We start from the raw sequence: 25,090 nt of genomic DNA on the forward strand, positions 1-25,090 counted from the left end.
GCACAGCCTGGTGAGGAACATGCACAGGCTCAATGGCCTCATCTGAGCGCCGACGAACCATGGCGCTCAGACGAATCACAACAATGCATTGCAGCATTGTGATTGGCTTGGGGGGGGGAGCCCGGGTGCTTTCTGTTTCCACAACCGAAGATGAGGAGAGACGACGGCATCAATAGGGATGAAGGCTGAGGAGAGACAGCAGGCAGCAAAAGGTAAGTGTTCTTTTTAAAATATTTGTTTTCCCCTCCCACCACCCCTGTTTCCTGCCAGCCGCCCATGTAGAAACTTAAGACTTCTGACATTATTTCCAAAATGATTCCTGCTGCTAAATCCCGTGATTTCCTTCCTAATGAAAATCTACACTTCAAAGTCCATAAGCCAACAATGGGTAGAGATACCAGATTCTATCTTCAAAGAAAACAAGAATTATAAACACACTCTCTCCATTCAATTCAATAAGTAGCAGTAGAATGGGGCGCAGCCAAGATGGTGACTGGGTGAGTCGCATGGCGCGGAGTCCAGTCCACTACAAACCATCCTATAGTGCTCCTGATCACGCTGGCGCAACCTGTTCTACACATGCACCAGTGGGGAAGCCTGCTGTGCAGTGCTATGGTCCTCCAGGGGCCACCATCTGCTTTGCATTTCAAGCCGCCCGAGGTGAGGTCTACCAGCATCCGCAGAGATGCAGACTCCAGTGAGAGTGGCCTGCTGCTACCTGGGGCTTCTCCTCCTTGCATTGGGAAATTTCTGGATACTTGTTTGGGCTGCAGCACAGCTGCCCGGCAGGAGCTGCCTCAATACTTTGCCTCAAAGGCAGCAGCGGGGGCCCGCCTGCCCTGAGAGAGACGACTGGGCCAGCGGCATTGACGGCATCAACACCTTGGGGCCCCCTCCCCACTCCACCCTTGAACGACACAGCTCATTTCTGTGCAGCCCGTGTCTGTAGGGGCATAGACAGATGTGTTGCAATCTCCCAGCCCTCGTGGCTATTCTTCCTCATGACTCTACGTGCAGACTATGGCCCAGAGGGACTGTGACCTATGGTGGGGGTGCTCTGGAGATTCGAGGCCTTGCCTGTACCTGACAATTGGTGGTGCAGCTTGGGAAGAGCGTGGTCCGACCTGGGCGCTGGTCCCTGCCGTCCTACTCCACTCAGATTCGACTTTGTTACAACCCTATGCCTAACAGGGGTCACTCTCCATCCTTCACGATGGAATTTCAAGCTTCGATGCTGATTTAAAAATAATTGAATTTTTGTAAATCTTACTTCTGCAATCTGGACTTCATCATTCGGCACACGCCCATCAAATTGTAGTTTAAGGATCTGGAGCACAGAGGCATCAATAGACGGCTGATGCCAGGGCTTGCTGTGCGGGACCTGTACACATATCAAAACTGGCATGAGGTGCAGAAAATTGTAGTCAACCGTCTTTTTCTAGTTTTTACTCTTGTATCAAGGCCATCCCGGAGGAAGTAAGCTATCTTAAGACACAAGTCGAGGATCAGGAAGGTCAATCTGGACGTAATAATGTAAGAATTATAAGTCTGGCAGAACACACAGAAGGCCTCAGCATGGAGCCCTACCTCAACAAGTGGCTTGCACAGACTGTTCTAAGGGGCAAACTGTTGACCAGCTTTTCTATGGAACAGGCCCACAGCGTACCGGACAGACTGCCCCTCTCCCGGCTCCCCTCCAAGACCGGTGGTTGCACGACTTTTCAACTACAGGGACTACATACTACAGGAGGCATATGCAAAGGGAACCTGGACAATCAACAACTCACAGGTGAACATATTTCGTGATTATACCATGATGTACAGAGGCTGCGGACCTCCTCCATGGCGGTAAAGCAGCAACTCCATCTCTGGACGTTTAGTATACTTTGCAGTTTCCTGCTACTCTAAAGATAATGCATGACGGCAACACCACCTTCTGTGCAAAACCCTGGAGTGGCAGGGACTTGGCTAGACCACTAGGGCTTTGCCCAGCTTACCACAGGGGAGGGAGAACTCGCTGGCTTGAGGATACAGAGATGCCAAAGACCCTGTGACAGAGGCAGGAAGATGGGCCTCTCGAAAGAGCGATCAGCAAGGGAGAGAGAATAGAAGCTTGCCGTGGCTGAATGGCAAAACACAACTTCTTCCCCTCCCTTGGATTAGGCCGAAAGGTTCGATAATGCTGCATCGGAGATAGGCCTGCCGTTAGCAAAGTCCTTGTTGCGAGGAGGCCCGCTCATCAACCCAGGTCCATAGACAGCCTGCTATAGGTTGCCCATGCTGGACATGTGTAATATGAGTCACCTTGCACCTGGATGGCAGCCCTAGCCATGCAAGGACCTGGCTCGCTTGAGGTTCTGTAAGTACTCTTTACCAGTTTGTCAGCTGTAGGACCTCAAATTCCAGCGGCGGTCTAGTAATGAGGGGCTCCATATTGGTTATTTCTGCCACATCACCCTAATCCCTCACCTGGACAGTGGCTTCAATTTATGACTGTCACATAACTATGGGGTCCATTAGGATGATGGACGGATCGCCACCGCCATGCAGGCGGTGGCGATCCATCTGCCATCCTTGCCCGTCCGCCACCTTTCTTCCCCCCGCCATATTACAATGGCGGGGGGGACCGTGGCGGAGGGGAAGACCGTCCGCTGCTTTTCCTCCGCGGTCGCCTTGCGACCGTGGCGGAAAAGGCCTGATATGGTGGCTGTGTCTATCAGACACCGCCAGCCATATAAGGATGGCCTGGGAGGAATGCCTTTCCGTGGCGGCAATGCCGCCACAAAAAGGCATACGGTTCCTGCTTTGGGGGCCTGTTGCGGGCCTCCAGGGTGAAGGGGGGGCGTAGGGGGTCCACATGGGTGGTACCTATGGTACCCCCCTGCGATTCACACCACAACATGGCAGGCACCGCACAGTGCCTGTCATGTTGTGCTGTGAAACGCACAACAAGCATTTTTCATATTGCGGCTGCCGGTGCTTTAAGCACCGTCAGCCGCAATGTTAAAAATGCGGGATGCATCCGCCACTGTGGCGGGTGCTTCCTAATTGGGGGCACGGTTCCTCCGCCCTTGTGGTGGACGGTACCTGCCCCGACAGGATGGCGGACGGACTTTGTACGTCCGCCATCCTAATGGACCCCTATGTTTCTTTGCATTGCAGTGATGCTGGCTGGGTGCCTATTGGTGAACTGGCCTGGAAGGGGTGTTGGGCAGATGGTTTTGCTTTTCTAGTTTCTATTGCAGTCTTTTATTTTTTCTAAGGTACGGATTGCTGTGGGATTGGGGGTGACTAAGGGGGTGGGGAGGTGGGGACGCTGGGTGAAGTGGAGGGGCCCGGGTTGTATTGTATTGGCCATGTTGGATAGTGAACAGTTAGCTGGGATGAAATACAAGCTTATGACCTGGAATGTTAGAGGCATGGCCAGCTATGTTAAAAGGTATCTCAACTACCAATATTTGAGGTAGCGCGGAGTGCATTTAGCCTTACTCGAGAAGACCAACCTCTCCTACCCTGCACTGGAGGGGGTGCACAAGAGATGGTGGGATATGGTGCTGGGAACCACAACTCTAGATCTGCCAGGAGGGTTTTGATATGGGTCGCTCCGCGGGTGCCTCTCTCATTGTTGCACACTAAGACTGACCCAGACCCAGAGTGTAGCTACGTGGTGGTAGAAGGGTTGTTACATATACTTCGCATGTACCCAATCTCTTTGTATGCCCCTAACTCCAACCAGGCTCTTTTTTATTAACCCCCCAGTGTTATTGCATGACATTTTGGCTCCATGCTACTTTGAGGAGACTACAATTGTGTACCTGGTGTGGTGTTGGATCGTTCCCATATGCCAGTAAGTGGTGCCCAGTCCATTGCCTTGTCTAACCACCTGTGGCAATGGGCGTCCCACACCCAGGTGTTGGACTCCTGGTGCTGTTTACACTCAACAGCTAGAGAATACTCCTATCACTCCAGTTTGCATGATCTTCACAGTAGAATTAATCTCTTCTATTGTAGTGCCACTGTGCTTTCCAGGGTGTCACAGGCTTAGTACCTGGGATAAATCTTCTCTGATCGCAACCCGCTCCAGCTTTTATTAGCAGGGGGCTGAGGTCAGCTGCACATACCGACTTGGCGCTTCCAAGTAGATGCCCAACAGGATGCGGCATTCCACACTACTGTCTCTGAGCACATTGACTCGTACATTAGGGAGAACGAGGGCACTTCCTCAGTTTCCCGGATTGAGTGAGATGGTTTTAAGGTGGTCCTCAGGTGTCTGGCCATTAAAGCACGGTACCAAGTTGGTATTGCAAAGGGAGCTTAAGCGTTTGGAAATAGAAATCAGTACGCATGAGTTAGTATTACCCATGGGCCAGGCAATACTAACCTGTTAGCATGGGCCAAACAAGCTCATACTGCCACGTTGGTTAATCAGGGCTCCCTGGACTACAGGAAATATTTGGATAGAAAACACGTGGAGGGGGACAAAGCAGGCAAAACCTTGCCTGGCTCATCCGTTCAGATTCCCCCAGAATCCCCATTACTGCTTTTCAGGATGGGATAGGCAAAGTTGTTGCCACTGGGATATGGATGTTCCTGTAGGCACTGCACCTCCCTCAATTGCAGGCATCTCATTGTCCAGAACTAGAATTCTCCATAGCAGGGGAAAGATATTTCAAGCACTTAAACAAATGACGCATGGTAAGACTCCCGGAGCGGATGGTTGGCCCATGGAGCTCTTTTCCGGCTTTGCATCGTAGCTCACCCTCTGCCTCCTCCAAATCTTTGAATTAGCATACTCGGCAGGCATACTTCCCCCATCTTTATGTGAAGTGTACTAGTAGTTCTTCCCAAACCAGATTGGGATAGCTTACTGTTGGTGTCATATCACGCCCTGTCTCTTTTAAGCACTGATTATAAGATCCTTGAGAAGGTGCTAGCCAACTGACTGATACCCGTAGCACAACCTGTCATAGACTCTGACCAGAATCGTTTTGTACCCAGTAGGAACACTTTCTTGAACTTGCACCACCTTTTCATGCTTGCTAATGGACTGGGCGAAGGCATCCTGCACCAACCCCTGGGTTTTCTCTCTCCATATAGAGATGTTCGATACTCTGGGGTGGGAGCACCTCAAGGAGGCCCTTCACTGACTTGGTGTGGGTCTGAGGGTTCTGAAATTGATTTCACTGCTCTAAAATATGCCGATGGCGCAAGTGAAGTCAGTGACAATTTAACTGACCCACTCTATATTGAGCATGGCACACAACAGGCGGTCCCCTTTCCCTGATCATCTTTGCTTTAGCCCTGGAACCCTTTGCATGTGCGCTCTGTTTGAGGGCTCCGGAATAGGGTGTTTGGGATGAAGACAGATGGCATATAATTTTTGTATATGCAAATGAAGTGATAGTGTACCGTACCTCTACTAGGATGCAGACAACCTTCCACGACTTATGGACCTACTGCACCTCTTCGGTACAGCCTCAGGCCTGAAGGTGAATTGGAAAAAATATCACCTTTTTCCATAACAGTGACTATGGACGAACAGCGGAAGAGGCTCCTACACACCCCCTCCCCTGGAGCTATGACACATTCAATTGCATGGGGATCTGAGTATATCATACGGACAAAGACCTGGTGGATGGAAATATAGGAAGAGCATTAACTGGGGTGTCCCTGCCTTTTTGGACAGGCTTCCTGCTCTCTCCTAAGGGATGCATATCCATTTCTAAAATCCTGGTACTGCAGCGATTGTTATGCTTCTCCACCATTCCTGTCCTGCTGACCAAGAGGTTCTTCACAGGGCTACGTCCGCTCCTGATTGCCTGATTTGGGTCCAGGGGAGGTGATGGGTGACGATCTCCAAACTACATGCCCCGCTGAATGAATGTGGCTTGGGAGCACTAAATTAGTATTATTCAGCAGTCCAGCTGCAGTGGGGGGATGCGTTGGCCAGCATTTCAGAATTGGGACATTGGTTCGGTGGTATTTCCGTGGTTACTGGTCTCTGAGGGGGTGGTTCCTAGGGGAGGTGTGAACATCCTTTTGCAGGTGGCTAGGGCCTGCTGGGGCACCTACACTAACAAACATCACACACTTACTCCCTTTGTGCCGGGCTTCCCTCTCTGGGCAATGAAGGGTGATCCATGCTTTGTCTGAAACAAGAAGTAACCGATTGAACAAATAAGGGCCTCACCACGTGGGAAGATCTTTTTAACAACGTCCTAAACCCTTTTGAAGGCCTGGTGGGTGACTATGGTATTCCACCTTGCTATTTCCTAATTTATGTTACTCTTACATGGCACTTACACCTGGTCTGGCATAATAGGATATTTGGCATGCAAACATTACTCAAACATGGTGGGGCCAGGTGAGCCATACTTTACCTGTGTAGCTCTTTGCATGCAGACAGGGGTGTGACACTCCAAGCACTGCAGACATACTGGGAGACTACACTGAATGCTACGCTCACAGACAGGCAATGGACACAGGGCTCGATTCACAGAACTAACTTAAGACAAAATCCTAAACTTACTACCATTTTAGTATTCACAGAAGGCACTTACTCATTTCGGTATTCACAGAAGTTAGGAGTCCTAACTTTAGGACTCCTAAATGCCTTCTGTGAATACCGAAAGTCTTAAAATTAGGATTGTTCTCAGTTTAGGAGTAGTAAAGTTAGGTCCTAACTTTAGGACTCCTAAATGCCTTCTGTCAATACCGAAAGTCTTAAAATTAGGATTTTTCTCAGTTTAGTAGTAGTAAAGTTAGGACTCCTAACTTTAGGACTCCTAACTTTACTACTACTAAACTGAGAAAAACCCTCATTTTAAGACTTTCGGTATTCACAGAAGGCATTTAGGAGTCCTAAAGTTAGGATTCCTAACTTTACTACTACTAAAGTGAAAAAAATCCTAATTTTAAGACTTTCAGTATTCACAGAAGGCATTTAGGAGTCCTAAAGTTAGGACTCCTAACTTCTGAGAATACCGAAATAAGTAAGTGCCTTCTGTGAATACCAAAATGAGTAAGTGCCTTCTGTGAATACCAAAATGGTAGTAAGTTTAGGATTTTGTCTTAAGTTAGTTCTGTGAATCGGGCCCACAGTGCATAGGGATGGCAAAAATTGTCTTTACCAACTCCCGTTCAATTGCGTCTACCACACTTATCTCACCAAGTGGATAGCCCATATGTACCCGGGCACAAGGGATGCAAGTCCCCATTGTTGTACTGATAAGGCAGACTTTATACATATGGTTTGGAACTGTCCCTTCTTCAGCTCTTACTAAGACAAAGTACTCACTCATACATCAGAAGGCCTGGTCGCCTGGCGCCAAAGGACACGCTGCATTGTCTGCTAAGGCTCACCACACCCACAGCCAAACGAAAACCTCCAAACAAGTACATTGACCTGGATCTGATTCTCGGAGGATAGCCATGAGTTTAGGGTGACCAGGCGTCCCGGATTTGCCCGGACAGTCCCAGGTTTTCATCAGTTGTCCCGGCAGATTTTGGCAATTTTGGCTCATGTCCCGGTTTTTAAAAGGGGTCGACTGAAACCATTGAGGAGCACTTATTGGGTGTTCTAAAGTTATGCCAGTTAGCAGCTGTTAAAAGGAAGCAATTTAAGTAACAGTTATGATGCTGGTTTTAGAAATAAATGTTTAATTTTTTTAGTGCTGGGGGGTGTGGCCAAGCAACATGGCCGATCAGCTCCGGCCTAGGCCCCATAACAGTGAAGGAATATGGCATGCTTATCTTACCCAGAGAGCTGCCAAAGATACCCAGGAGCAGCGGAACCCCCGGGGAAGATGCCGAAATCCAGCGAAACCCCGGGAGCGCGGGAGAGTGGAGACGCACAATCGTGGCTGCCCTGTGGTCGCAGGCACAAAATGGTGGATTCTCTTGTGTGGAGCTCATAGCGCCGGCACTGCAGAAAACGTAACCTCAGCTGTGGGAAGCGGAGCACTGGCGGACCACAGCGGGTGCCCCCGAGTGATACTGAGGAGGTGCGGCGAGGTTCTGGTGAGGTGGACTGGCCCGTGCTTTGCAGCCCGTAAGATGGCGGCGACTCCCGCAGAGAGTAAGGGGCGCCTCTAATGGAAAGGCCCCCTTGCCAGTGCAGCCACCCGGGCCGGCACTGTTTTAGGCCAGTGGTGCGCCCTCATAGCCGAGTGTGAGGTGGCTGGAGGTCCCGTGACTGCCAGGTGCCCGGCTCTCCTGATTCAGCAGCGACCCCCTGGAGGCGGTAGAATGTGAACGGGTGCCAAGAGAAGACCCTGAGAGGTGAGCGCTGTGCCCGGGGCCCCCCCTGTGACTGGGAACAAGGAATTCAGCAGCAGACAGCGATTGGCCATAAACAGGGGGGAGCATAGCTGTCGCGTGATCCCGGGTATCTGGCCCAAGGAGACAAGCGCCCCTGGTTTGTGAGAGAGTTGCAGGTGACCAGACCCTCACTCACCTAACTATCCATAAACTCGACTTTAAGCCTGCATTTGCAGATGAGGCCTCACAAGTGACCGGACGCTGCACTCATTGGCCGGCTGTGAGACTGGGAGTCCATGCAGGGAGCTGTGAGAGGTCCTGGGCCCTAGTGACACTGCTCTCTTTTGGTGACAATCCTCAGCAGAAGGGCCTTCATGAGAACAGGGACAGCAGGGGAGGCTAACCAGGCCCCATCACGCAAGCTGAACTTCCAGATGCCTGACCTTAAGAGGGCCACCAAGGCAATCATGAGCTAAAGTTGCAAGTTTAATGTGCAGTAACGAAGCGGAGCGGTTCGCACTTGTCACACAGAGCCCTGCGGAAGGACCAAGCACTGGGAGGCCTCTAACCCGACGCACTGCCTGGCATTAAAGCAAGTATGGATGCCTTCTTCAATCTAGTCCGCGTAGAGATGCGGGAGAAGCTGGTGACCCTGCAGGCGGTTGCCGATTCGGTGGGCACTCGTACGCTAGATCTGGAAGTGAAGTATCAGGAATTTAATCCCCTTATCCTGCCTAGAGACAAGGGTCCCTATTTGTCACAAGTACCTACCTGTGCCAACTAGAGACCCCCAAATCTAACAGTCACCGACAAGATCATTTTCCAGAACGTCACATGCACGCTCTACCAAGATGTAGCCCAGGCCACGCTCCTGCGATGCCAACAATTCTGCCCCATCACTGAATTTCTGCAGGAGAAGAAAATCCGATAACACTGGACGTACCCCCTTGGGATTGACTTCCAATGGAACAGCACATATCTCCATTACACAGAATTGGCGGAATCAGAGGACCTGCTGGGAATAGAGCTTTCCTCATCTGCTGAAGCGACATCTTCAAGGGACACTGCAGGGGAGCGGCGGTCAGAGCGGCAAGACAGAGGCTAGTAGCGGAGAGTGGGTAAGGGGAGCAAGATCACTTCAGACTGAACTCTATGATCTATGGGCCCTAAAAATAACTGACACTCGTTTCAGAGGGTTAACAATCTACCCGGACATACAGTCGTCCAGGAGGGAATGATAGGAGCGAAGGACTTACATCTCCCTTGACTCTGGGGACTCCAAGACTTGAAGGTCTCACAATCAATCTGTGTTTAGAAAACAGGGATCATCACACCTTCACTGCAGGGGGACAACCTATCATTGGTATGGTGACATGGATGGAGCAGAAGACTTGCATTCCACAAGTCTTTAATGAGCCTATGGCCTGCCCAAGTTTTTGAAAACTAGGGTCTATCATTCAGAACTTCTGGATTGCAGGAGGACAGCAGTCGGTGTTGTGGAGAAATGGATGGTGCAGAGGGCTTGCGTTCCACAAGACTTTAAGGATCCTATGGCCTGCCCAATTTTATGTAGCCTAGGGTCAGGACATTGTAACTTGTGGACCGTATGAATGGTCAATGTGTGGTGTGAGTGGAATACGTCGCTGCCTGTCACAACAGTAGTAAGGAGATTACATTGGGAGGGTGATTGGAACGGAGAACTTGCACACAGTCGGACACCTATGGAATCGCCTGAGCTGATAGTCTGATGTTGCTATGACAGGGGTGTTCAGAAATGCGACGGCCGCAGAGTGCTGTATAATTTTTCTATGCATATGCCTAATCAGTTGCTGGGGCAACGGGAATGGTCGCGTTCCCTGAGTGTGTTCTAGTTAAGAGGGTCTCCTCTAGGATGGGGATACACTACACTCCATTTTACAATCCCTTTTGTTTTGTTAAGTTAGTTCGATATCATGGTGCCTTTTTTATATTTTCTGTTTGAGGGGTAGGGGGCAGGGGGAATCCCGGAGACAGAGTCTGCGCAGGAGGTCTAACAGGGAAAGGCCGAACACCCACCCAACTCCCCATGGCAGTCCGGGCTATAACATGGAATGTCCGGAGCCTCAACTCCCCTAAAAAGCGTCAACACATTTGGAAATATTTCCTTGATCATAATGTCCAAGTGGCGGCCCTTCAAGAAACGTCCGTCTTAAAGCTCAGGAACAATGTCTGAACCACAGAGCATATCCTCTCGTCTTTAGATCCTCGCACACTTCTAAACAGAATGAGATGGCACTGCTTTTCCATGCGGTGGTCCCGTTTCAAGCCCTGGATACCAAAGCTGACAAAGCGAGGAGATACATTATGGTCAGGTGGGAACTGAGGGGCCAACAGTGCACGTTTGCAGTTATCTATGCACCAAATACAGGGCAACAAGACTTTATGCTCTCCTTCCTTATGGCTTTGGAGAACTTTGCGCAAGGGGACATGCTCCTATTGGGAGATTTCAATCTCATTTGAGATCAGTAGCTAGACAGGACTCATCCACAAAGGGCAGAAGGGGGACTTCTTGGAAAGGCACTTAAGGCGCAGCTCCAACTAATGGGCCTGGTGGACATATGGAGGAATCCTACAATGCAAGACTATTCCTTCTTGTCCCACTCCAACAGAACATACTCCTGCATTGATCACATAGTTGTGAGCAAATCTCTGCTCCCCTTGATACTACAGGGCTAGTAACATAACCCGAACCCTTTATGAGCAAAATACTAAACCGGCAGCCCATAGTGGAAATAAGGATGATGTTATTCACGTGAATATGGGACTTGCAGGCAAAGTAAATCCTAACTCTGTTTTAAATCAGCAGAGTAGAGAAAACCCCATTAATATTAGAAGTACAAACTCCCCCTATGCCGATGTAGCAAATAATGTTATAGAAACAATAGTGGGTGAGAGTGATATAGTTCACTTTAATGGAAAATCACCACGGGGTAAAGAGGGTAACCGGGCAGAGGACAGCTGCTTTCGTTTGATTTCTGGGAATATAGCTGGCTTTTGGCGGAGGTTAGAGGATCCAGCCTGGTTAAAATTCATCGAATCCTTTGACATTGTCTGCCTTCAGGAGACATGGAGTATTATGGACCATAGCCTGGATGGTTACCAAATGTTTAATGTTTTTGCTGAGCCTTCACAAGCAGGGAGAGCTAAAGGTGGGCTTGTGACAGCTATCTCTGTAAAGTATAATCTAACACACATAGTTCGAGTGGTGGAATCTCCTTGGTACCAATTACTTATGATCAAGGACTTATTTCCAGTAACCCTTCTTCTTATAAATTGGTATTATAATATATTTGATCCCCATGCAACCTCAGTTATTGAAAAATTACAGGAGGAAATTTTTAAGGTTACAAACAGGGTTTTCCCTCTTTTTATTATATGGTTAGGTGATTTTAATTGTGTGTTGTGCAAATTTAGTGGGTCTAGAGTGTGTGGATTGGTGGATTCAACTGACCAGCCTATGGCTCATTTTACCCATTCGAAACAGGGGGATGCTTTGAATAGTATTGTTATGAATAATGATTTATGTATCCTGGATATGCCTAGCTTTTCCGGCTCATTGAGTATACCCACCTTCCAGGGTACAGGGGGCCAAGTGAGTACAATTGACTTTGCTATGGTATCTATGGGTTTTGCCCATCTTGTAAAGGACTTTAAGATTGAGGCGAATCCCGCCAGCGACCACAACCCCCTAATATTGAGTTTTAACCCTGTCCTTGAGAAAACCCAGACCGCGGAACAACCGATAAAATATAGTCAAAATCAGGGGGTCATCTTAAGGTGGGACAAGGTAGATGTGAGGCAATTGGAGGCGGACATCTTTAAGAAAAACAAGGCTGGGATAGAAATTTGTTTGACGCCTAAGTCCGATCCAGACTTTATAATCAAGAATTTTGAATCACTGCTAGGAAACGTGGCTTCACACCTTGTAAAAACAGGGGGGAGGAAACAAGATAGGGGACCTAAATGGTTTGACGAAGAATGTTCTGCTGCTCAAACAAGTTTAACAAAGGCTCTACGCCAAGTACCACGTGATAGAGATTTGGTCAGATCAGCTAGGAAAAGGTATAGAGACGCAATCAGTAGACGGAAAAATGAGCTAAGGATTAAGGCATGGGAAGATCTGGAAAAAGCGGCAGAACTGAGGGACACTAGGCTTTTTTGGGAGGTAATAAACCGACCATTTTTAAGAACTGGAGAAAAGGGTACCATCCAAGCGCACATACCAGAAGACTCTTGGGTAGCTCACTATAGTAAAATCTTTAATCCAAATGAGGTATTGCTAACTACTACTGTGGGAGTTGGCGACCTCAATATGGAGTCAGCAAAATTATTTAGTGCCTCATTAACGCTTCAAGAGGTTAAGATTGCCCTGAGTAAGGGTACTGCATTAAAGGCCCCAGGGCCAGATGCAGTACCCTTGGATCTCTTTAAACACAACTTAGAGGTCTGGTCACCACTACTATTAAATGTATTTAAGGCAATAGTGGTGGGGTCTATTCCAATTTCCTGGAAAGAAGCTGCTGTGGTACCTATTTTCAAAAAGGGTGACAAGTCTGACCCGTGCTGCTACAGGCCGATATCACTAATAGATGCGTCCTTCAAACTAATGGGCAGAGTGATATTGGCACGCCTCGAAACATGGGCGGAGTCAGTAGGCATTATTGTGGACTCCCAATATGGGTTTAGAAGAGGTAAAGGAACCACCGAGCAGTGCCTCAATTTGGCACTAATTATGGGCAAGTACATGGGTGCCAAGAATAGTTCCATCCACTTGGCATTCATGGACTTGTCCAGTGCCTTTGACACTGTATGCAGGGGTAAGCTGTGGCGGATGATGGAGTCCATGGGGTTTGAGGAACCATTGGTTACCTTGCTTCGCAGGCTCCATGCCGCCACAACAGTGAGAATTAGATATGGCCCTGGTGGGGAGAAGACTAGACCCATATTATCCACTGAAGGTGTCCGCCAGGGATGCATTTTAGCTCCCTTTTTATTTTTGGTTTATACCAATGGATTAGAAAGTTTTTTGTTGGAATCTGGCGCTGACTTCCACAGGCTAATGGTAAAAGGATTCCAATGTTGTCATACGCAGACGACACTGTTTTAATGACCCTTACTTCCAATAGCATGCAGATCTGTCTAAATGCTTTTGACATATTTATGGAAAGCTTAGATCTTAGGGTCAACTTCACTAAATCCTTTGCCATGACTTGCGGCCCGAAAAGTGTAAAAACCCGCAGGTATATGGTGAAGGACTCAATCATAGTGAAAGTTGACAACTTTAATTACCTGGGTAACCTATTTAACAAGAAACTGAATTGGGACCCTTTGATATCAGCTCGGGTCCAAAAGGTTACACAATCAATTGAAGCCCTTTTTCGTTTTGCCAGTAAACTAGGTCAAAGGCGATTAGCAGAAATAATATCCCTATATAAAGCCAAGTGTGTCTCCGTTGCAACTTTCGGCGCTGGAGTCTGGGGGTCACAAAACAGTGAAAAGTTACAGGTTATGGAGAACAAATTTATAAAGCGTCTCCTATCTGTCCCATCAGGTACGTCGAACAGTTTTGGTCATGAGGAGGTGGGTATGGAGTTTGTAAGTGACATTATACATGTAGCGCCACTATTGTTATGGTCTAAAGTTTGGCAATCTGAAGAACTGAAATTGACAAAGGACATTTTACAAGATTGCCTTAAACTTGACCACTCTATGGAGATTCCATGGCTCCTATTTGTTAGGGATACCTTTTACAAGATTGGGTTAGGTAATATGTTTGAAAACCCTGATATGATTGGCAAGGATTCTTAGTTAACTATCAAAAATGCCTACTGTTCTAATTTGGGTACCTTGAGAAATAGTGAGCATGCACTGTATGTTAGGGGCAAATTGCAGCGGCCTTTTTATTTATCGTATATCATCCATACGCAATGGCGTTTTTATTTGACAAGGTTTCGCCTTAGTACATTACACTTCCTTTTTGTCTTTCCAAAGCAAGGGGGGTGGTGTGAGAGTCTACCTCCTTGCCCCTGTAATGATAGGGTTTCGCAAAATACCTTGCACCTTATCTTTTTCGGTGCTTTGTATAAGGTCCCAGGAAACACATTCATTAGACCTGTTTTATTATCTTTTGGATCATGCTATTACAAAGAGGGCTATGAGCATTTATTGTCCTTGTCAACTCCAAGTATTTGTAATGCTGTACTGAGTTTTATTAGATCAGCCTTTGCTATTAGAAACCGATATTGAAATAAGTTACTGGTGGAAATTTCCATAAATGTTTCTCCTGTTGGCCTGTTAATGAAATCCACTTAGCACTTTATGTCCTGTCCATATACATGATCAAGGTTATTTTTTTTAATGCATTGTAAAGCCTAACTATGTAAATATGTATCGTGGACTTTTATGACAAATTATGTACTTTTTTATTGGTGTATACTTTTATGACTCCTTTTTGGAATCGAAATAAAGTTATTTGAATGAAATGAATGATAATACAAAGCGATACCAAAGGGGATGATTGACAGAGCATTTGAGCAAATCAAACACTCACCCCCAGTCAACTGATCTGAGTTTAATCCATCATCATTCTTTAGCTCACTCTACCACCCTAATTCAGACATGGCCATATTCAAATCAGTCTGACCCTGTGCCTCATGGCAACAGTCCAGCCCGAACTGCCAAGCCATGTCTTCCCTGGACCGGAAACAAGCATCCTGGGAACGGTTTCGGGTTCATAACCCTCATCAGCCAGGCTATCTTGAATCCAGTGGCAAAGTGAGCAAGGGACCCAAGTCTGGACATACCCTGCCAACTTAGGGCGAACAAAGCGATACCAAAGGGGATAATGGACGGAGCGTTTGAGCAAATCAAATACTCACCCCCAGTCAACTGATCTGGGTTTAATCCATCATCATTATTTAGCTCACTCCACCACCCCAGTTCAGACATGTCCATATGCAAATCAGTCTGACCCTGTGCCTCATGGGAACAGTCCAGCCCGAAATGCCAAGCCATACAGTAGGTGAAAGTTGGACCACTTTGTTAAGTAGACCAATTGCACAAAAATATGAAGCATCGCCATTAGCGTTAGCCGCATTAGAAATGTTCAATGGAGATAGTGATGGTACCTGTGTGCCTGTCGATCCAGGTATCTCACCGTCAGCAGATTGCATCTGTGAGACCTCAATGAATGCCGTCATCAGGATTGGCAGCCACTGGGGACAACACAAAGCATGAGCCATTACCGAACCAAGCAAAGTATCAACATCCATTGGCAGGACTGATGGGAGTGTTAGACAGATGTCCAACACGCATTCTTCTCCACATAGCAGGCATCGTAGAACAGGTAAGATGCAATCTTTCCAGATTGGTCGGAATGATAGAAACCACGTGGTATTCAGATCTCTCAAAAGATCCAAGCTCAGAATCTGTATCATGCGCTCACGACACTTCATTGCCAGGAGAGTGTTCTCTATGGTAAGCTGGGTGTCTCTGGTGACCTGACTTGCCATATCAGAGCAGAAGGAACAAGAATAGTATTCCTGCTACAAGTCCCAAAATGAGAGGCAGGCCGCTGAACACAGAGTGCACGAAGTTGAGAAATATGCCGAGGACTGCTTCAAAAGGTGCTAACAGTCCCGAAAAAACTGTCTTAAATACATGTACAATACCACTGGTATCAGACATGTTTAAGATATGACCTAACATCTCTACGAAATGTACAGGGCAGTTTGTCGATAAAAGGGCATGTATCTCTGCAGAAGACCTTGCAACTTGTAGTTCATACGTCTCTTTGAATGAGGTCAGTGGCACAGTTTTTTGTAAAAGAATGGCTTTCATTCTGCTTAAAGTATCAATTCGTATAGCAGAGATGTTCAGTGTAGGCCATAATGGCGACTCCCCGTCTGTCTTAGTTTTAGGAAACAATACTTGCATACAACAAGTGATGCTGGCTGGCACAGTTACGAGATAGGCTATTCCTGGCAACATTCCACAGCAACTGTGGTCATTCAACATAATATAGCTTCCGTAAGAAAGCTGCCTAAAAATTGGATCTATCATTGCAGCTGGAGACCCTTGCAGGTGGCAGGATAAGTTGGTCGAAGAACCGTCACAGGCTCCATGTAAATTAATACCCTGACATAAAAGTCGATCGCTTAGTGCGCTTTTGCAGTTGGTACTTTTCCCCCACTCCAACATCTGTGTGTATATGGTAATTCCCAGGTTGACTTGATGTATTCTTTACCCAACCTTTCATATACGCCAGCTGGTATATGTTTCAAACAATATTGAAAATGGAAAATTGTGACAGGCAGAGTGATTGTCCCATGTATTAGCCATTCTGTTACAGGTTTTTCTGAAACAGTTAATGGTAATCTTGCCAGTTTCTCAATGCTCAGCACCGTATAGTCTGCTCCTCTTTGTGCCAAACTGATTTGTTTATCTGCAAGGTTAAATACAGAAAACAATGACGTAGTGTTGATTAGACGCCAAGGCACATATCCAGAAAGAAGATTTTGTAACGTCCAGCCTAAAAGCATTATAGAACGCAAATGTGACTGTCCATGCTATAGCATGAGCAAGTCCTGTTCCATTATGTCCATGGCAGAGGATACTATGCTGTCCAAAGAATGCATTCTGGATGACAGAGTCATTAACCCATTGTCAACTACAGAGAGAGCTTTCTCTAAATTAATATGAGCAATTTCTCGTATTTGTTCTGCAGTCTCTGCTTGAGTTGCCTTCCAGAGTTCATTATAAATGGCATATATACCAGCGTATATAAAACGTTTATGACACCGTTTCGCTGGACCTTGTAGGAAGTCCCTTAAATCAATGCCATCTTTAAGTAAAGATAAGTGTTGTATTATCTCTGTTAGTGTGGATTTTTGTAGCCAGTCAAGGCACAGTTTCCCTACACTGTATGTTGTTACTATCCCTGGATGTTGTCTCTGGACATATCTTGGATCTGGCCTAGTGAATGTAAACCCTTGTGTCTTATTCAGAAATCTATCTTGACAGTTGTATCTGTCTGTGGGCCAGATTAACTATTTCTTCCCATCAGGATCAGTTCTGTTTTTAAATAAAATTGTTTTTACGTCGACCCCACCTTCTGAAGTGTTTTTACTATCAGGTGTAGGTGTAGGTATAGACGGTTTGTTCAAATCTTTTATCTTGGCTAGACCAAGACAGGATGTCTGTAGAACAGTGTTGTTCAAAAACATTATTTGTTCAGGGATAATGCAGGCTCGAAATAAAGCTTCTATTCCCTGCACCTGCCAGTCTTTTGTGACCCAGACAGTTTTTGTTTCAATGTTTTCACTCCAAAAGTCAAAACCTAACAAGGACAGCTGGGCATAAAAGGCTGCAGAATAAATTTGCATAGCATTAGTTAACATACTTTTCATTCCTGTCTTGTAATGTCTTACAGCAATCTCAAAAACTTTAATAAACAGAATTTGAATTTTTTTTTAGTGCTTCTTCTGTGTTCTATGTTGATAAGAGATGTCATTCTGTGCAGCACCGTTGAGGTGAAATTGTAGTCCTTCTTCTATTTTTGCAAAATGTTCAGTTTTTTTTGGTTCTCAAGATCTGGTCACCCTACATGAGTTGGAAGTCAGCTCTTGCCCCCCATACATCTGAGGCTCTCAGACTTACCTCTGAGATACTGGCTCAACAGGCGTAGCACCCCCGCCCGTAGCTGCCCGCAGCTCGCAGCTCCCTCGGTGTTTATCTGAACTTAAGTAAACTGAGTTTACTTAAGTTCAAAGATGCGAGCCAAGGCGAGAGAACTGACAATCATGTCAGTCAGCATGACGTCAGACCGCCCACCCCCTTCAGAGTCTAAAGGGGTGGGCGGTCTGGCGTCATGTTGATTGGATTTGAGTCTTGTGGATATGTGTTTGCATTTCGATGTGCATGAATCTGCATTTGTGTGTGTTATCTGTTTGTGTGTGCTCGCATCTGTTTATGTTTCTTTCTGTAGTTGAGTGTTGTCTGTTCTTTGCCCATCATCATAGCTGGGAGGATGAGTGCACTTAATTGACATTATAGAAGAATTGCTTTATTAACCTTCTTGCTGCCTCAATTTTGCTTGCAAATGTACAATTTTCACACTCTTTCTTAAAAATTTTACCAGGGGAAGAACCTTTGCCCCCAAACGTTCCTAATAGCAGTCTGGCTCGGTCGCTCGCCATAAGGCACGCTTCCCAAACTTTTACGCCCCGCCACTTTCAAATCTGACCAGCCACCACTGTGGCTGAATGAAACGTGCTGCACAAACCTGTTGCTGGTCTTGGTAGTCTGACCATGCTCACAGACTGAGAAAGATTTTAAATGCATGGGACACTTCCCACGCATCAGCGCGATACTCGCACCCCTCAGATAGATCCGGCCTGCATCACCCATGGGCTGCATTCTGGTGAGCGTGACCAGCCGCCACATCTGCCCTCTCTGCAGTGATTTCCCCTTGACCTCTGACCCTCCTCCCTTGCCCAATTGGTGAGGGACTTTTCACTCGTTCTGTGGACACACTCTCATGTGACAACTGGGTGAATTCTCCCGTCCTTGGGTTCTAGCCTACAGCTGCTTACCTCAGTTTGGTTGAATTAGTTGTTCTTGGTTCCCTTTGCGAGGCAGCTTACTCGAAATTATAAGCATGGGATAACAGGTATAGATTCTCATATATGATACATGATCGGGGACGACCAATCTACGTTTGAGATATTATGTAAACATGCTTGTTCCTCCTCCTTATAATGTCTGACGCTACCTGTGATCTGCCCTTAAAATGTTATGTTATATCTATTCGACTTCAATGACAAAACTGCAAATAAAGAGTTATTAAAAAAAAGTAGCAGTAGAACTATACTAAACTCCCGACTGTACAATGATTCTACGGTTTCTACCCCACACCATTACGAGCTGTACTTCATACTGAAACAGCAGTGAGTGACAGACCCGCCATTCTGAGATTCTGGAATTTTCCACTACGCTGCAAACGGAGGGGCTGCTTCCACAGCTGACTGGGCTGCAATGAACCAACGATGAAACCTGCAATGGCCCCATTCAGGCCAGACCCCCCAGCACTATGGGGCTGGTTTGAATATTTTTACCAGAGGATATTTGTTTTCCCATCTGGCCTTGGTTGTCCGGTTTCTCAACAAAGCAAACAAGCATTTACAAAGCCAATAGATCGGGCGTTGGATGAAAAACTTTGATTTTGTCATTTTTTTGCAATGGTTTTGGTAAAAGTTTATTACAAACAACCACACACTGAACACTAAAGGAGGTTGCTTGTTTTAAGTAAGTGCACATTGTGCAAGAGCAGAAAGGCATCAGTCAGAGTTAAGTTAACTAGTGCCTGATGTGGGCTGACTGATTGCCCTATACAGTATACTGTAGTGAGTGGAAGAAAAATGTGAATGACATAACAACAAACCAACGGTTGCAGAGGGCTTGATCAAAGCCCCTTTATCTAAGGACGTTATATATACAATGTTACTAAAATGAAGAGGTAATGCTAATGCCACACCTACAAACACCCATATAACCCCCTTCTCTTGCCTACCTTAATTGACTCTTAATTCAGGCACGTCATTCTTTGAGAACTACTTGTCTCGAGTACACAACTTTAAACTTCTAAATCCCCATGTCACTCCCAGAAGCTTTTTCTGTTCTGAGGTTTCTATGCCCTATGTTGAAAAGGCATAAGTTATCTTTCTACTCTCCATACAGAGTACTACTCGTCATAGATCCTTCTGCAGCAGTGCTCCTAAAATGTGAAATGTTCTCCCTCTTCACATCAAGGGTGTACACTCCATGCAAATTTTTAAATCTCTTCTTTGGAGAACATGTACTTCTTGCTAATAAATTTCACTACTCTCGCATGCTATTTCAAGGGAGCCGTTTGCGATCCAAGTCCTGGGTGGGCAAAGGTTAACAAGCAGCTATCTTATTATTTGAGTGTCAAGTCACAGCATGATCCTCGTAATTTTGATTTCCATTGGTTTACCCCTGGTATCTTTTCCACTTTTGGATTATTCCAGAGCCATATTTTTATAGTGCCAATGTCAACTTATGCTTGGTTATGTAGTTTATTTTGCTGCTTTTTAGGACTCGCCTGGCGCTAGCAGCGCACGTGCGCTACCCTCGCCATGCGAGGGTCTTTTGGAATCGATACAGATTCGGAAGTAATTTAACCCCTCCCATGCTCATGACGAGCTCAGCACGTCATGAGCCACGGTTCTCGTGTGCTCATGACGAGCTCAGCTCGTCATGACCGTTAGAACGCTCGCGCGCTGGGCAAATTCCCCTGCAGTGCGAGCGTTCTAATGAAACAGGAGTGGTCATGACGAGCTCAGTTCGTCATGAGCACACGAGAACCGTGGCACATGACGAGCTGAGCTCATCATGAGCACCGGGGCGCGGTGCGTGACCCCCCTCCTCCCAACACGGCAGGGGAATGACCCCAGCAGCCAAGGGGTGAAAGCCACGCCCTAGTTTTCAGTTGGCGTGCCTCATCATTTATGTTAAACGCTGTTGCATGATTGTAAAACGGGATTTGGGGTTATCGCTTTGTCCACTTTTAGGAAAGCCCATCTGGACAGGCCGACGCCATCTTTGTTTGGCGAGATGTGAGCACGCATGCCCACTTTCACTTTTAAAGCGCAGCTTGGAAATGCGTTTGTATGTGTCTCGCATTTAAATGATTGTCAGATTAAACGGAGGCATATTGCCTTTGCTAATGTTTGTTAATGTCTTTATGTATTTTATTCATTAGAGATATTGGTTGTTCGATAATGCTGTTACTGACTTTTCTCCACCCAATCAGACTTCCAGAGTAGGGTTACTAAAGGACTTCATGTGACCATGAATCAGTGCTTGCAGTCATCAGGCTTTTCTATCATTGTTTTCAGTTTGGTTATACCAATGGGCCAATCAACGTAAGCCAAGAAACGAAGGCTACAAATCCCAGAATGCCCTGATTTGTTAATTTTAAAAAGGTGGCTAGAAACAAGGTGTCACATGTCTTGTGAACTTTCAAATCCACAACCAGATGCCGAGTATTAACACGGAGCCCAAATCTAGGGGGTGAAAGGTGTGACAGCTACTCTGGGTCATGCATTGCACAATACGGGGGTAGGGAGGGGGTAGTACACTTGTCACCTGTACCTTAGACGGGGTTTTGATTGATGCTGTAATATTTCTCAAAAGCAGAGTCACGCCCCCAGGCTCAGAAGGAGTTTGGACGGGGCACTGTAAGTAGCACACTCCTGCTGCAGGCTTAAGTTACTCCTTCCAACACTCCAGTCAGAAGGACAGTCGGACAGGGAGACTTGCAGTTTAGGTTTGCTCGCCCTAGGTACCGCCGCCCCACCCCAAAAGAAATACCAGCTTTCCGTGACATAAACATGCAGTCTGGATTGGGCCAGGTGATCATCTGACAGCAATGCTGCCTCGGAGGGACCACTTTAAGCGCTACAAAGCGAGCACCAACTTGTGGCAGCAAGAGCTATGAATAATGGGGATGTCTAAAGCTTATATCGCAATGAACACTTCTCACAAATCAATACATCAAGATAAAAATACAATTGTCCCACCCACCGAGGGGTTTCAAATGTTATTATCAAAAGTATAAATCATTTTTGTAAATTAGTTTTTTTGATATCGCACATACATTGAAGAAATATACCAACATACTTTAAAGCATCAAAGTTTAGCACATCAAATGTTGAAGAGGCCCACTAACATGACAAACAGCAATTACATAATATATATATATATATATCAATTAGTGAAACATAACAAGAAACAGAACAAATGTGTCAAAAGAAATGGACAATAAACAAAAACAATAATAACAAGCACATACACACACCAACGTAAAATACAATGTTTGCTCAATAAGTTAAATACAAATGTCAAAAAAGCATTTAAAATGCATTAGGTCTCACCTTTTATTAAGTTATAGCCATTTGCTTTGCTAATGGTATTGTATAGCAAAGCAAATGGCTTTAACTTAATGAAAGGCGAGACCTATTGCATTTTCAATGCTTGTTTAACCATGCTACAAGAATGTTTTCTGATCTGTCATTTGCGTTTTTGCTCCTCTAGAACACGGGCATGCTCAGCCAAATTTTACACATTCTTACTTAGTGATGCTATTGTTTTTGTAGCTGTGAATTTATAGTGTTCATTTCCTCTCCTCTTTTTCATTGATAGCCACTACTATTGGTGTCTATTGATGGAATTGCTGCACTTATATTTTTGTGTAGTTGCAGTCTGTGTTGCTACCTCGACTTTATCTTTCTTTAATGCAACAAGTCTGCTTGCAAACAATATAATTACATATTCTCTACTTTGACTATACAGCACTCTGACAGACACTCGTTGTGTTTGAGTTTCCGTTAAACAAGACATTACGTAAATTAACACATACATACATGCAGTCATATCTTTCTTGTAATAATCAAGTAGATCTAAACATGTGCTCTTGGTGAACACAGACCTGTAGTAATGAATGTCTCCAAATCTTTAAATCATCAATGGAGGAAATAAAATACAAACTCAGGTAATACAATCTTAAACTCTACAAACAGAGACGTCCATAAGCAATATTTAATTTTTTTAGTTACAATTTTTTGAAGGGGCTCAACTTTTCCTACCAGGGTAAGGCTTAAGTGGAAAAGATGATCAAAGAATTATCAAGAAAAGAGACACCAGACTCCTTTCATGTGATGGAAAGTGTCTGGAATGACTTTGCTTAGGTCACTGTAATGTTCCAACAAGTATCCTAAAGGAACTTCCTTTTTTAAGCCCTCATACAGGCTCTATGAGTTGGTTCTTTGTTCAGGAACCTGACATTTTGGCTGAGATATAAGTGGCAAAGATTGTAGCAGATCTGCTTTTTATATCCGTTTGTCAGTCCAAAGGTTATGACTGAGACAATCGGGAATTGACACTGGTTTTTACTTCACAGAAAGACTTTATATTATTTTGTGGATCATTTATTTAGGGTCCTGCTGTAAATTCTGCCAAACCTGTTGTTACCTATTTCATTTAGAGGTGACGCACCGCCTTTGATGGAGCCTTGGCTGACTCTGCCATTGGTAGATCCATTAACCAAGGGGATACTGGGTCACAGTGGCAGATGCCTAACCCTTTTGTATCGCTTTGTTCGCCCTAAGTGTGGCAGGGTATGCTCAGACGTGAGTCCCTTGCTCACTTGGCCACTGGATTCAAGATAGCCTGGCTGATGAGGATTATGAATCCGAAACCGGTCCCAGGATGCTTGTTTCCGGTCCATGGAAGACATGGCTTGGCAGTTCGGGCTGAACTGTTCCCATGAGGCACAGGGTCAGACTGATTTGCATATAGCCATGTCTGAAATGGGGTGGCTGAGTGGGCTAAAGAATGGTGATGGATTAAACCCAGATCAGTTGACTGGGGGTGAGTGTTTGATTTGCTCAAACGCTCCGTCCATCATCCCCTTTTGTATCGCTTTGTTCGCCCTAAGTGAGGCAGGGTATGCTCAGACGTGAGTCCCTTGCTCACTTAGCCACTGGATTCAAGATAGCCTGGCTGATGAGGATTATGAATCCGAAACCGGTCCCAGGATGCTTGTTTCCGGTCCATGGAAGACATGGCTTGGCAGTTCGGGCTGAACTGTTCCCATGAGGCACAGGGTCAGACTGATTTGCATATAGCCATGTCTGAAATGGGGTGGCTGAGTGGGCTAAAGAATGGTGATGGATTAAACCCAGATCAGTTGACTGGGGGTGAGTGTTTGATTTGCTCAAACGCTCCGTCCATCATCCCCTTTTGTATCGCTTTGTTCGCCCTAAGTGTGGCAGGGTATGCTCAGACGTGAGTCCCTTGCTCACTTGGCCACTGGATTCAAGATAGCCTGGCTGATGAGGATTATGTATCCGAAACCGGTCCCAGGATGCTTGTTTCCGGTCCCAGGATGCTTGTTTCCGGTCCATGGAAGACATGGCTTGGCAGTTCAGGCTGGACTGTTCCCATGAGGCACAGGGTCAGACTGATTTGCATATAGCCATGTCTGAAATGGGGTGGCTGAGTGGGCTAAAGAATGGTGATGGATTAAACCCAGATCAGTTGACTGGGGGTGAGTGTTTGATTTGCTCAAACGCTCCGTCCATCATCCCCTTTTGTATCGCTTTGTTCGCCCTAAGTGTGGCAGGGTATGCTCAGACGTGAGTCCCTTGCTCACTTGGCCACTGGATTCAAGATAGCCTGGCTGATGAGGATTATGAATCCGAAACCGGTCCCAGGATGCTTGTTTCCGGTCCATGGAAGACATGGCTTGGCAGTTCGGGCTGGACTGTTCCCATGAGGCACAGGGTCAGACTGATTTGCATATAGCCATGTCTGAAATGGGGTGGCTGAGTGGGCTAAAGAATGGTGATGGATTAAACCCATATCAGTTGACTGGGGATGAGTGTTTGATTTGATCAAACGCTCCGTCCATCATCCCCTTTTGTATCGCTTTGACCCTGTTGAGAGCAGGACATCCACCACGATTTCTCATGCACTGGCCATCCTCCGAGGCACGGTGGACACAGACAGGGAAACTGAAAATTTCTCTGATGCACGGGTAGAAAACTCGAAAACTCGATGGACAGAGACATTACCTTTTTGTCTGGCTCATGACAAAGTCCTTCTTTAGGTGTTCAGTGCAGCAAGTGAAAAAAATGCTAAGTGGGCTGCATTAATATAGCAAATCACTCAGTTTCCCACTGTACCGTAAGTTCATCGTCAATGTTCTCTA

This window comes from Lissotriton helveticus, chromosome 7, assembly GCF_964261635.1.
Source record: "Lissotriton helveticus chromosome 7, aLisHel1.1, whole genome shotgun sequence".
Lineage (NCBI taxonomy): Eukaryota > Metazoa > Chordata > Amphibia > Caudata > Salamandridae > Lissotriton > Lissotriton helveticus.